General features: G+C 36.6%; 1 long non-coding RNA gene across 1 annotated transcript in view; it reads left to right on the forward strand.

Annotated features, from left to right (window-relative positions):
* Window positions 1-12,216, forward strand: part of LOC121668183 — a 12,522-nt gene extending 306 nt beyond the window's left edge. The window contains exons 2-5 of the long non-coding RNA XR_006017295.1: window positions 409-497; window positions 8,083-8,185; window positions 8,920-9,104; window positions 9,973-12,216. This is a non-coding gene — a long non-coding RNA (uncharacterized LOC121668183). The remainder of the gene's footprint in view (window positions 1-408; window positions 498-8,082; window positions 8,186-8,919; window positions 9,105-9,972) is intronic.
* Window positions 12,217-14,076: the final 1,860 nt, after the last annotated feature.

Raw genomic sequence — 14,076 nt, forward strand, 5'->3', positions numbered from 1 at the left:
GCTGTGTGCGGGGCTGTGTGCGGGGCCGTGGAGCGGGGCTGTGGAGCAGGGCCTGGCGCGGTTCCCGCTCGGAGCGGAGCGGAGCGGTCCTGGCGCGCCCCCTGCCGGGCCCGCCCGCGCCTCACGGCCCGCCCGCTGTGCCCGGCCCGCTCCCTGGTCGGCATTCCCGGGAATCCGGGGGCCGTTTGTCCCGCCGGGAAGCAGCGCCGGTTTATCACGGACCTTCGCCTTGTCAGTTTATTTTTTATTATTATCACTGTTGGATTCGGCGCTTAAAGAGCTTCAAACCGCCAGGCCTTGCTCTTACCGCTCAGCTTCCTGGGGGGAAAAGGGCAGAAATTAAAACTCTGCTTTAATCGAAGAGTGAGAAAAGAGAAAACCATTTAAAATTGCGTTTCTTATTGGTAGAGACTACAGGTAGGAGCTAAGTGTGTCTGTGGCTGTCAGCAGCATCCTCGATGGCAAACTAATGCGAGGGGAAGTTTGATAACCCCCAGGTAAAAGCCCTTTGATTTTGATTTTAAATTCCAATAAAATTTTAGAGGTCTTGTTTGAGGCAGGATTGTTTGCGGGATATGACATCTCTGTCTCTACTTTCTGTCTTAATGCCTTGTCATAGTTCTTGATGTCTGCCTGTCAGCACAGCGAGAGGGATTTTTTCATGTCTGAATAGTCACCTTAATGATAGCAGATGGAAACGCCACGGGGGGCCCGAGCCCATCACACTGTCATTGTCACAGGCTGCCCTGACCTGCTTCCACTCCTCTATTTTTTTGTCCCTTTTTAAAGGAGAAATGGATGGTAATTGAAAAGGATCTTAAGCAAGACTTAGGAAGCTCCAGACAACACGATTCCCCACTCTCTCTCTCTGTTTTCACAAATAAAGTCTTAACCTCTTAAGCACCAATAAGAGTAGAAAGCAAGCTAAATTGGTAAAGCTTTATAAAGATTGGCCTACCAAAGCTTTTTCCTTTCCCTCCTCGGGATATATCCAAGCTGTGTTACATCCTTATCATGGTTGGCGTGTGTTTATTTCCTTCAATATATCTTTTATTTGCATAGATTTATCGATTTCCTAAGGACGAATCTATAGGCACTGTTAACTCATTGCTGTGCTATGTGTCTTGATCTTGCATATTGACAAGAAACTTCTAAGCTCATGCCTAAAACTAATTTGAAGACTCATAAATTCCGTGTTGTTCACTTTAACATTTTAGGATTATTTTTTATTAGGATTCCCTAATCTGATTTGCAAAATCTGTGTTTAATTATAATCAGTCAGAAATTAGGTTTTGGTGTTAGTAATAATTTTTAGCTAAAGAAAACCATAAAATCATCGCAACTTTCAGAAAGTGATATGTCAATGGAATAGTGAAAGATAATTTTAGTTATATACAAACTTTTGTTTAATATCACATGATACTAAAATACCCTTCATATCTCTAGAGGAAAAATTACAAGCTCTCAGTTTTATTGGATCACAAATTAACTTTGGAAACCCAGGACTGTGATGTCTTGCAGTGAAGGTATCAGTTCTGAGGTGTGAAGAATACTTTGTATGTGGATTTAAATGTCCCTTCTACCATGCAGAAATATTTTTTTTTTTTTTTCAATTTTAGATGTTAGAATTTTTTAGCCTCAATACCTTTTTAAATGTGTGTTTTACCAGCCTCAGAACTATTTAATCAAATTATTTAATATTTTGGCTGAAACATATAAACTGCTTTCTTAAGCTGAAATGGAAGCATACACTAATTATCTTCATTGTTACCCAGAAGCTGAATGAAAGTGAAGAAAAACATCAAAGCAAAGCTAATTTCTTAAAATCTTGGATGAAAGCAGGTTCAGGGTACAGGAGAAACAATTAAATAATTTTGTAGGGTATTCCATTTAGATGAAAATGTCACTCTGAGGGGTGAGGCACTTGAGGGTTTGTTTTATTTTCGTGGGGATGTTTTTGTTTGTTAATTTTTGGTATTACAGTGAAATGCCTACACCTGGTGAAATTAAATGTGTTAAGTGATGAGACACTTTTGAAAAAAGTACTCCTTGGTACTTGTCTGAATCTCAAGACCTTTAAAAACCTGGCTGTGATCTGGATATTTGACCGCAGCAGTGATCAACTTAATTGAGTTTTTTTCCATAATGCCTGTCCTACATCTAGATTCAGTAATACTCTGGGTAAATTCGGAATCAATTAGAACTGGAAAGCAAGCCGAAAATTACTCAGTGGCAAATCTTCCAGTCACTGTTCAGAGAAGATTCTAACTGAAACATATAATTTATTTAACTTTCGTACTTGATATAAGCTATTTGACTCTTTTGTACATCAGGAAATGATTGCTTTGGCTATTCTTTTATCCATACTCAAATGACCTGCATTAAACCAATAAAATACATGAGTTCATAATTCAATGGAAAATCAGACGTGGACTATTACATGATTTATAATGAGTAGTTACAGTATCCTAATTTCAAAAGCTGTTTTACTCTGTCTCTCCCCCCTCTTCTCCCATCAGTTTATGATTGGTTTACTCAGAAGGAAAGCAATGTATTGAGCAAATAACTTATTTTATTTTGTACAATTTATAAATTGATATTTTACCCATTTTGATGGGTTTCTTTTAGTGTGTTATGAAATTATATTTCAGTCCATTGAATCTTCCTATAAAGTCAAACTGACAACTAATAGTAGCTAATTTCACCACAGTGAAACTTTAATTAAAATTGGGTTTGTTTGGTTTTTAAGTTAGGCTCCTTTCTCAATATCTCTGCAGTAAAAATAAACCAGACATACTACATAATCACAAGTTAAAAAAGAGGATTTAAAAACAAACAAAAAGCCTCCTCACCCAAAAACCCAAAGAAGCTCCCAAAACATTTACTTTCTGATTATCTGCCTGAAATACCCAAATCCACAACACAAAAATAAATACCAGCATGGTGGAAGTAATTTAGGCACAAAATACAATAAAATGTACACAGTGGAAAATGTTGAAGGAAAAGACGTAGAAAACTAGTTTTTAAAATTCATCTGAATTATAGTTTTCATACCTCTGACTTGTGTCTGAAACTAATCAAAGAATTTTCAGACAAGTTCTCTTACAATATCCTTTAATTAAAAGAGAGCACGTTGTTCCTCCTTTTCTTTTCTAACAGACTGAATATTTTCAGATATATAACTGTACAATAGGTCACTGAACACTAACAGTCTTCAGTGGGTATTTCTTCATTGTATTCAGGTAAATAATGTTAAAATAGTCATAATTTCCTAAAGACATTTATAATGTTTATAGATCATGAATAGTAGCTAATCTTCACCTTTATAATCAGTGTAAACACCATATAGTTCAAATCTGTCTCTTTACAAACAGTTTTCGTTTCTGACAGTATAAATCTAGCACGAAGATATCAATCACATTGAACTGCTCCCCATAACCTATAGGTTAAAAAAGACAAAAATCTGGCTGCTGGGAGGGTGTCTGAGTTGGAAGCAAGTGAACTAATCCCAGACAAGTGTCAGGTTGTGAGTTTTCTGTCCACCATATAAAAACGCAGTACAGGTGTTGGTATTTCCTTTCTTAATTCCCTCTGCAGAGCACTCACTGCCATGTGTAGGGCTCTGTGTGGATAATCTCATTACTGGCTTTGCAGCTGTTTGATTTTACTCAAAGGTCAGCTTTGATGTTATTTCTATATCCAGGTCTCCCTTAAATCATGTTCTGAGGACGACCTTTGGCAGAGCAACTGCGGCTGGAAACAGTGATGTTACAGTTTATTTATACAACTTTTCTGAGTCCTAATTTTTATTTGCTGATTGGATGTGACAAGTGCATTAATTACTACTTTGTCAAAGTTCTCTGATATAATAGAGTAATTGGGCTTAGAGGAACAGGGTGGGGGAAAGAGACTTAAAAGAAAAAAATTCAAACATTGAAAAGCTGGTGTTGAGAATGATTTTCCCTATTGGAGATAATTGCTGACTGGTAAGAATGTAGCACAATGCCACTAATTATTATACCTGTTAAAGGAATGAAAATCTGATGAAAAAGTAATCTTACTGCAGCCTTCTTATAACAGGATGTGTCCTACAATAAATAGGAATACGATCTCCATTCCTGTTTACAACAGTTTAGTAGGTTATTTCAACTCAGTGCTTACTGGAAATTGAGGAAAAAAAATGACACTTGTTTTGAAATTTGCTAAAATGTATTTTAAGTAAAAATTCCCAATAGGATAAACCTGAGGCTACATGAGTTTATTAATGCCTTATGATGTCTCATGTGCACTTTTGTCCCTGGTACAACCTCGATCCTGTGGTGCTTGCACTTCCAAGTTCTGAGCAGGCAACACTGGGTATTCGATCAGCTTCACTTGATTCCAGGACAATGTTTGTGGGGTCAGAACAAGCAGCCATAAGTGTATGTGCATTTGCAGAATTAGGGTCTGTATTAAATACATAGGTACATATTGAGTCTTAAGTACTAAGAAAGACAATCATCTACAACAGTAATAACCTAAATTTATCTTTAAGTCTTTCATTGCTATTGCTCACTGGCTGGCTTTTTAAAGAATAGTTGAAGTTTGCACAAGCAGATTTGGTTTTTATATGATTATTTAACCTCATACTTGTGTATGTAACAAGTAGTCACAATGATTCTTAAGTACAAATTAAACTCATGGCAAATAAAGAGGCCATTTATCCCTAAGAACAGGTACTGAACTAGAACTGATAACCATAATGGCATAAAGTAATCTACTGTGGGTTATCTGGACTACTTCTGTGTTTAATTGAGGTGAGTGCACATTTGTAAAGGGCTATCAATTTCATCCTAAAGTAAATTTCTGGACAGGTTTCCTGCAACACACTCCATTGGTGTTTATTTCTCATCATCAGCTGGAGAGCTGGGTTGGCTCAGAGGTTGATATCTCAAGTGATCTAAAGTGAACCTTACTTCCACGGCTGTTCCTGACCACAGTGGAGAAGCCAGCTGACTTGTCTTGGAAGAATGTCCACAACTTTGGTTAGAGGGTCTCTACCCAGCAGTTTGTCACTATGGCCACAGTAGCACAATCCATTTAGGAGAAATTCCCAGTCTGATTCCATTACTGTACAACTTTGGTGGGCAGCACTGGGACTGCTGGTTCTGTTTCTAGGTGGGGCACAAGGAGGGCGCATGCAGGAGATGAAGTGATTAGTATGTCCATGACTTAAGACTTGAGTTTTACCCAACCTCATTTTGGAAACTGAATGGTAATTTGCTTAGCAATTTTTTCAAGATAGTCAACTTAAACACTGTCTATTCATGGTGCAGTGGTTTTATATTCTGTCAGCTCACAGTGATCTAATGTCTCTCAGAGCTATTTTATGTTCTGGAACATCTGAATATTCCAAGTTCAAATATATTATAATATGAAAGGAATAGCTAATACAAACTTAAACACAGAAATTGTGCTTGTATATTCTGGCTTTGATATTAGAAAACAGGATGAATGGATCCAACAATTATGCATTTGGAATGAACACTGTATCACAAATTGTGATGTGGTATCTTCAAGAGGGGCCCTTTGAAGCTAAATGTAGGATAAAGGTGCCAGATACAGTACATTTTTATTCTCAGAAGCTTAAAGTTCAGTGAGGTACAGAAAACACTAAGAGGATTACACTGAGGGGAAACGGCTCAGATGCATGTTCTGGATGTGTGTACTTTAAAAACGTCTTCAGATTTAGGTATTAGAGCTGAGCCCCTGGCTGTTACTTTTAATCTTTTATTGCCAAGTAAAACCTATCCAGCAGAGGAGAATTCAGGATGTATAATCCTTGTGTATAAGCCTGGGATTGTAGCTAACCTTGACAATTACAGCCTGTTGTCCTTTTATCACTGAGAGAGATCATCTCTAAACCAGCAAGTTGGGACAGACAATCATCAGCTGATATAATCTCTCAGAATTTGTCAGCTGTTTTGGGGTTTTTTTTAGAGGCCTGGAGGGAGAGTTATTTTGGGGGTTTGGGTTTTGTAGAGTTCAGCAGTCTATTTCTGCTAAGATTTAGAAGCATTGTTGTGTACACTTCCGTGTTCTTGATCTTTTGCAGAATGTGGAACAATATAAAATCTCTAAAGATTACTAATTTCTGTAATTCATACTGGGAATTTTTCGGTGTTTTGCATAATTCCAGTCTGATTTTCCATCATGCTGTTGTATTTTATGTATAACCATTCAATAGTCAAGGTATTTTGCATAGAAGAAAGCATAATAGAGGAAAATAATTCAGACCCATTTATGAGTTAAACACATTAAGTGGCGCTTTAGTCCTTTACTATGAATACTTTGTCGAACTATTTTTATTAGAATGAATTTTTGTTAATATAAAAAAATAAGATGAAAAAACTTTTACTGCCTCCAGTTTTGATTTGACTGCACTGGCATTCTTTTTGAAGCCTTTCCCTCCTGATATTTTGTAATATTACAAGATTTTGCTTAGCAAAATAGTGAACAAATCCTTTTTAGTCTCTAATTATTTTTTTCCCTGTAGGCTTTTATTAGATGCCTTATTCTCTTTTCTAAGTTTTAAAAATTAATTTAAGAGATTTTGATTATCTTACGAATAATTACGGGAAACCCCAGAAGTCTCATAATGGCACCCTGTTTGTGATGTGTGATACAGCAGTTTTGCATGGCACAATAAAACAATTTGTGTAATTTTTCTTTCTGTTTGCAAACTTTACAAACTTTTTCAGCTTTGTTTGCAATATTGACTGTTCTATCTCATCTAATTCCCCTGTAATTGATGGGATGCTAGTCTTGAACAAGCTGTAAAATTAACTGCAAAATGTTAGGCCCTCCCAAAACAAAGTTAATAGTAATTTTTGAAATGCCCATGGAAGAGCAACAAGGAGAGCTGACTCTACTTCCACTGTATTTGCACTCTTGCTGGATTTTGGATATTTCTCTCATAACAACCAAGGTGGATTCTTTAAAGTTGAAAAGGCTGGATTGATTTGAATTTCAAAGAAAATTCAGTTTTATAACATGGGAGTTTATAATAGGCAGGGAAAATAGGCTAAGACAGAAACAAGATATCATAAAACGATACTCCTTAGTTTAATTGCTATGAGGTAAGCTCTAGTTTCTGTAATTTTGCCAATGTTATGATTGTAAAAGTCATCATGGGGAAAAATGATCTTAAAATTCTTCTAGTGTAAATAAGCCCTTCCTTTCTTCCCTTCCCTTCCCTTCCCTTCCCTTCCCTTCCCTTCCCTTCCCTTCCCTTCCCTCCACAGAGAAAGCTCTACTATGCTTGGAAGGAACTGTCATGTCTAGGACATGGCAGAAAATAGAATTTCAGGCAATTCACTGTCCTTATGAATGCCCTGTAAATACCATAAAGAATAGAAACGAAACAACTGAATATCAGACAATTTCTAAACTGCAAACCTGTTTGAAATTGCAACCACTCCTATCTTATTTTAAACGTTATTCACTTAAAATACCTCTGTAAAACTATTCAGATGTTCTGGTAAATTTCCTAGGTCAGTGAGTGTTTCTAGAGAAGACTAAAGTTAGCACAACATTCACTTGACTCTAGGATTCTATTCCAAATAACTTTTGTTCAAAGTCAGGATTCAATTACTAGCTTTAATTTCTAAGTTTTTTTCCCTCTGTAATTCAGCCCCGTGTTCCTGTCACATTTCATTGGATAGCTTTGGAACACCTAATAGCAGCCTTGCAATACCTTTAGGAGGTTAATAGTGAGAGGAATCCACAGGCTCTTCAGAGGTCCATGCTGGGAGAGTGAAAGGCAAGGGTCGTAATTTGAAAGAGGAGATTTACTGATGTAGGATAGAAAGTGTTCCCATTAAGGATTAAACACTGAAACACAGCACCAAAAGGGTTATGGAATCTCAGTCCTTGGAGGTTCTCAGGACCTGAAAGAAACCACCACTGAGGAAACAGGCTTGAAGTCAGTGCTGCCCCAGCTCTGAAAAGGACTTTGGAGTAGATAAACTCCTAAAGTCCTTCGCACCATGAATGATTCTGTGATTTAATCTTTTTTTTTTTCCCTCCCATTTCTCTCCACAGACTTACAGAAGCATTTTCTTGATGAAACATTTTCTGAAGCAATGGAGCTGATGAAATCCTCCTTTTCCCTGTGGGCTTTCTACTCTGCCAGCACGTGAATGGGGTAAAGCAGGGCCTTTGCCATACCTTGAACTGCCTACGTGGACCAAACAGGGAGTATTTCTGAACAAATGTGGAGAATTACTGACCAAACAGGGAGAATTCCTGATGAAACGAGGGGAATTGCTGACTGTTCTCTTGACAGACAACAGAGGGAGTGAATTTAAATGAGAGTTGAGATTCAAATTCTAGGGAGAAGGGTCAAGACAGGATCCTGGATACCAAGTTACCAGCTAGCACGGAGTGATAATTTTATTTCTTGGCAGGGACCCTGTTGGAGAGATGGAAATAGGACAGAAATTACCACTGCTGTCCTCTTCTTGACTTCCCCTCCCTGAACAATATAGCAGAATCAAATGCCATAAATTGCAAATGTGAAGAACTTCAAATGAACTCTTGAAGAAGAGGAGAAACCTGGCTTATGCCGCTTTATCATGCACTTCAATTGAAACAAATGTATTTAACCTCATTGAAAGCTTGTAAAAGCCTTGGAATATATATTTGTGAATATATATTTGTGAATATTAAACAAAAAACTACATTTAAACAAGAAATTCTACATGAAAACCAGGTGATATTTCAGCATAAAATCAAAATAGTTTTGTGATTTACTTTTTAAAAAGCATGTTACATACCAGATATTATTAAAGCTTTGCTTAGCCCACGGTCAAATGCTGAAGACCTATTATTGATGTTGTGAATACTAATTGCTTCCACCACATTATCTTTGTTGTGCAGCTTCACCTCCTGATGAATGTAACCAGTCGCTGAATGCCAAATCAGCCCTATCAAGTTCAAGTCAAAGGTCTGGCAACAACAGAACCTTTCCCCACTCATCAAGTGCATTAACATATTGCCAACTTCCCTGCTCGATGCGAGCTCCTCCTGCTGCGGGGATCCATCCGAAGGGAGGTGCTGATACTGTAAGTAGCACATCATTCATTCAGCACAAGGAGTATTTACCCAATTAGCTGTTTTAGCCTGGGATAGCGTTACACTAACTATTAGTTGGAGTTTTGATACCTGCCAAGAATTACAGGACAAATAGCTTGTTCTGGGGGGGGTGTGTGTGACGTGTGCACACAGCAAGTTATGTGTCTAAGGGATTTGCAGAATTTAGTTAAACTCCAAATTGTTTATTTCTGCTATTAGGAGAACTTTTGTACTGATACACCTGAATGAAAACGTTCTCCTTGTTGACCTCACATAACTGACCATCTAAAGTCCATTCCTGAAACCTCAGTGTATGCGCTTTCTAAATATACTATTTTTAGTTACATTCTTCCTGCAGTTTAAGAGGAAGAGCCATAGTACTCTTGAAACACATAAAGTAAACTGGATTAGTTTCTAATAATCCTATTAAATTTGGATATTGATAGATTTTTGAAAAGACCTAAGCACAATCTTTTTTCTTTTATTTTTTTTAAATTTTTTACTTAAAAAAAAGAAGAAGGCAATCATTTACTGGAGTTCTAGTGCTATTGGCAAAATGACTTGAACTCATTTTAGTAGATGATTTATTTTATAAATTTGTCTTTGAAAGAGTTCATCTGGTAATACAGGTCTTTTTAGGGTTCCAAGATACAATGTCTCATTTCATTCTCCAAATATGTTATCCATAACAGACTTGAGTATGATACGATCAATAGTCTTTGAGTAATGAAAATACTAATATTTGTGTTTAAAAGCTTTCCCCCCCATTAATTCAAGGACTCCCTTTTCATCTTAATATTCTGCTTAACTGAGATTCACCTGTCTTTTTTTCTCACATGAAAACCTTTATTTATGGAGTTATGAAAACCAACCCATATACAAAGCATGTAACAGGAAGATGAACTTGAACATAGGACCCTCAGAAGTTGAGTTACATCAGCACAAGACAGTCTGAAGGCTTCTTGGAATCCACCTAAAATGTTTTTATATGGAAAACTCCTGAAACTGGTATTTTTGTGATTTTTGGTATTTCCTTTTCTGGTCAAACCAGCAATTCAGGACAAAATTAAGATGTTTCCATTTCTGGCCTCAGGTAGCAGAAGACAGTGGAATACTTGTGAAAGTTTAGATACAAATCTTTATCAGAACTTGTAAAATCATATAGTCCAGTTCTTGTATATGCTGCTGAAACATTTATTTTCATGCTTAATTGAACAAAATAATGTTTTGCTGGCATTCTGCAGTACACAGTACACTTCAATTATAATTGTTTTTGTCCCTTGCTGTTCTGTCACATGATGTTATCTGAAACATTTCCAGGTGTATTCATACAGTGAATTTTTCTTAGAAATTGTAAACTATGTTTGCAGACTGACATTTTCCTAATGTTACCTCTTAATCAGTGGTTCAGAATGTTTATTTATGGTTGTGCAGAAAAAATGTACAAGCAGAAAATGTTCTTAGAAATATATATAGAAATACCCACCAGTATTCCCAATCTAGAATAGCTGCTAGTGGCATTTTCTAAGAAGGACTGAAATATGCAATGTTGACACTTGTCACTGGCAGTGTCTTTTATAAAAATAATTCCCTCCATTCGTAATTTTTCTCACTTTATACTCAGTGTAGTAAAATGTTGAAGACAAAACACTTTAATTACATTATTGCTGTAGCCATTCCTATCTTAAAATGGGGTTTAATTAAAAAACATTTTTGAGCTGTTGACCTGTAGCAAAGGTTTAAGTGATATACCTCTGTAGTAAATGTGCACACTGGAAGCAAAAATAATTCAAACTGGACTTTTGGCACATTTAACTAACATTGTTTCAGACTTGGAGTAAAACTTTATTTTGGCTCAACGACTATAGATTTGTTGCAATCATTGCAGTTCACTGAACTTTTTTTTCTGTGCATACATATTTCAAGTAAACTCTGTAGTTATAACAAGTGACACGTTATGGACCCTAAATCGTTGCACTGTGAAATATGCACAGAAAAAGGACAAATGAAGATATCAAGGGTCTGTTCCATTTTTCACTGAACTGTAAAATGCCACCCTTGTTGTACAGCAGATCACTGGTTCTGAGCAGGGCTCATTGACTGCTAAGTTGTGGATAGTGTTTCACTTTCTGCAACTGTTAATATCCTGGGTTATCCAGGCATAATGACCTCTCTATTTGTGACACATTGTTGAATTTTCTGGTTCTTTTAACTTATTCAAACCTTTTTTTCCCCCCTTCTTCTTCTTTTTCTCCATTCATTGGAAGGCTGGAAGGATTCTGAATTGAGCTGCAGTACAGAGCTGCCTCGCTGTTGGTCAGCCAATTACAGTTGAAATATGTGGTGGTGGCGGCACATCTGTAAATGAATACAAACTTAAAAGTGTGAAGGAAAGGCGCTCTACATCTGCACTAGCCCTTCTTTTATACAGGGTAATGCATGTATTTTGGATAATATTGGTGTATCTGCAGTACAGTTTGGTTTCATTAGTTCTGATATAGTAAATAATCCATACTACAATGATCTATATTATTTTATAGCTGAAAGTTGGTATTTAAACTGATTGGAATGAAATTCCAACTTTATAACTGGTCACTAAATTACAATTACACTCAATACCTAAGGTATTAAGTATTTTAAATGTTGATAAAGATTTGCATTTTTAAAAACTTTGACACTTCAAAATATGAAAATAAAACAGGGGTTATATGCAGTGTACAGCATTTAGTTTCCAGACTTTAATCCAGACCTGCCTTCTTCTGAGCTTATAAGAATTTGAAGCCAGTGAGAGTATACAATCTTATCTCAGATTTGGACCCATGCCTGTCTATTCTTCTATTGATTCCCCACCAAAAGAACAGTGTTTATCTTGTTTTTATTTGCACAGTATATTCTGGATAGCTACAAATTTTCTCTGGCCCTGCGGAGAGCAAGTTGTATTTTGGAGGGCTCTGTTAGCTGCCTCCAACAAGGAGTGGAGTGTGTTTGTGTATACCTGCAATATGTCAGGTGTATAAATATTTTGCCTATGTTCAGCACTGCTGGCTCTCTTTTATGTAGTGTTTTCTATGCCTCACTCCCTCATTAAAATCTGTAAATCTTGCCAAATGTCACTGTTATAATAGAAGAAAATACTTGCTGTTTCCAGAGAACTTTGAAAGCTGGGCCCCATATATTGAATAATAGGGAGGATCTAATATTCAATACTGAAGACTTTTCTCCTTGTATCAATCAATATTTTTGTCTCACACATTGAAATGCTCTGACTTTTTCTGTTGGTAAATTGAAGCCTCTATGACGTGATGAGATTATTAAAAAATATATATATATATTCATTTAAGTATTGATGTCATATCCTTCAAGAGCCTGAAAAAAATCTGCTTACTGTCTTTCTATGTGGCTCCTCTAAAAACACCTGCAAATATTTACAACATTCGCTATAAGCAGGCCTAGGCCATCCCAGAAGAGTCAAGGGGGAGATGGGTTAATAAATTATACCTATTACCTTGTTCAGCATGACATCATTGGCTAGGATGGATGTGTTCCCTGTGGCATAGCTCCAAGGGTCACTGTGCCTTTTATGCCTGGACTTTCCAGAAAAGAAATGACTGCACAGGATAGGATGAATGTTTTACTAGACCATTGGGCACATTGATTTTTATTTTCATGGATATGTAGATCAAATTGAAATAACCTAAAGGGGCTGATGTGATACCCTGGGACTGTTAGACATGTCAAGATTTGTAGGAAGTCTCTGTCTTTCTACTTCTTGGTACTCCCTGTAGAAAAATAGCGTGGGGTGTCATTGAGATCTGTCACTCACTGACACTTAGGGGGAAAATAACCCCTACCTCTGCCAGACATTCCCTAGATGTGTCCCAGCTGAATAAGATTGGGTACTGGACCTAGTTTTGATTTATTTACATTTAAAGCAAGTGTTATACAAGTCAGACACGCATGATCCTGGCTGGCTGATATATCCTTAAGCAACTGTCTGCATATTGGCATGTGAAGAATTCTTTCTTGCCTGATGTAGGACACTACTTTGGAAATGTGTTTTTGTAAACACCCTGAAACTACAGGGCAAGAACAGCTTCTATCTGAAGACTTGATAAAACTGCATTTATTTAAGCAACCTCTGTTCAACTGTCATGTTAAAAAGAAACCACATAATGACAAAATTCACAGAGAATGAAGAAATCTGGAAAACTGAAATTAAGAAAAAATAAACCAGCATAAACTAAATCCTATTTGGAATTTGGACTTTGGAATTTTCCACGGATTTTAAAGGATTTTTTTACATGAATTTTTTTCACCCAAGGCTCGAGAAAAAATTATGTTACATAGATTATTTAGATCTCAGAGAAAGTAGGAATATAAACTGTATTTTAAACATGAGGATCACTGTATGTGTGCAGTACCTTTTGGTTTCTTGAAGCTGTTTGTCCATTGAAAAACCTGTAGGTAAATTTTTCTTTACATCAAGCAAATTAAGCAGATCTGCCCGTGGAAATTAAGTTTTTATAACTATCTGATTTTTTGTTCAGCTGATATAGATAAAATAATTTAAAACTTATCTACTGTTGTAGAGCTCGTCAGACTGACAGGGAGATTTCAGTTTTGCCTTACTGTCAGAAATGCCTACTTTGCCTCTTCTTCTTAGCATGTCTTGTTCCCAACTTTCATATCTGGGATTAAAAACCTTGTCTCTCTTTTGATGTATAAAGACTGGTTTTAGTGAAGAAGTGACCAGAAGAAACTAGTCAGGGACAACTTATTCATTTTATGTAGTTTGATTCATGAGCTGATTTTCACTTTTTCTTTAACATATAAAAATGTAAAACTTGGACTGGTTTCAAGAACCTTACTAGAAAGGCTTTGCATTCCAATATGTTAGACTTTCAAAACTCTGTAATATTATTTTTGTAAACCTTCAGAAACAGAGGCAATTCTGAGGTTGAA

The sequence above is a fragment of the Corvus kubaryi genome, unplaced genomic scaffold, assembly GCF_017639235.1.
Source record: "Corvus kubaryi isolate FWS band 111438036 unplaced genomic scaffold, C.kubaryi_AGA036_p1.0 37384, whole genome shotgun sequence".
Lineage (NCBI taxonomy): Eukaryota > Metazoa > Chordata > Aves > Passeriformes > Corvidae > Corvus > Corvus kubaryi.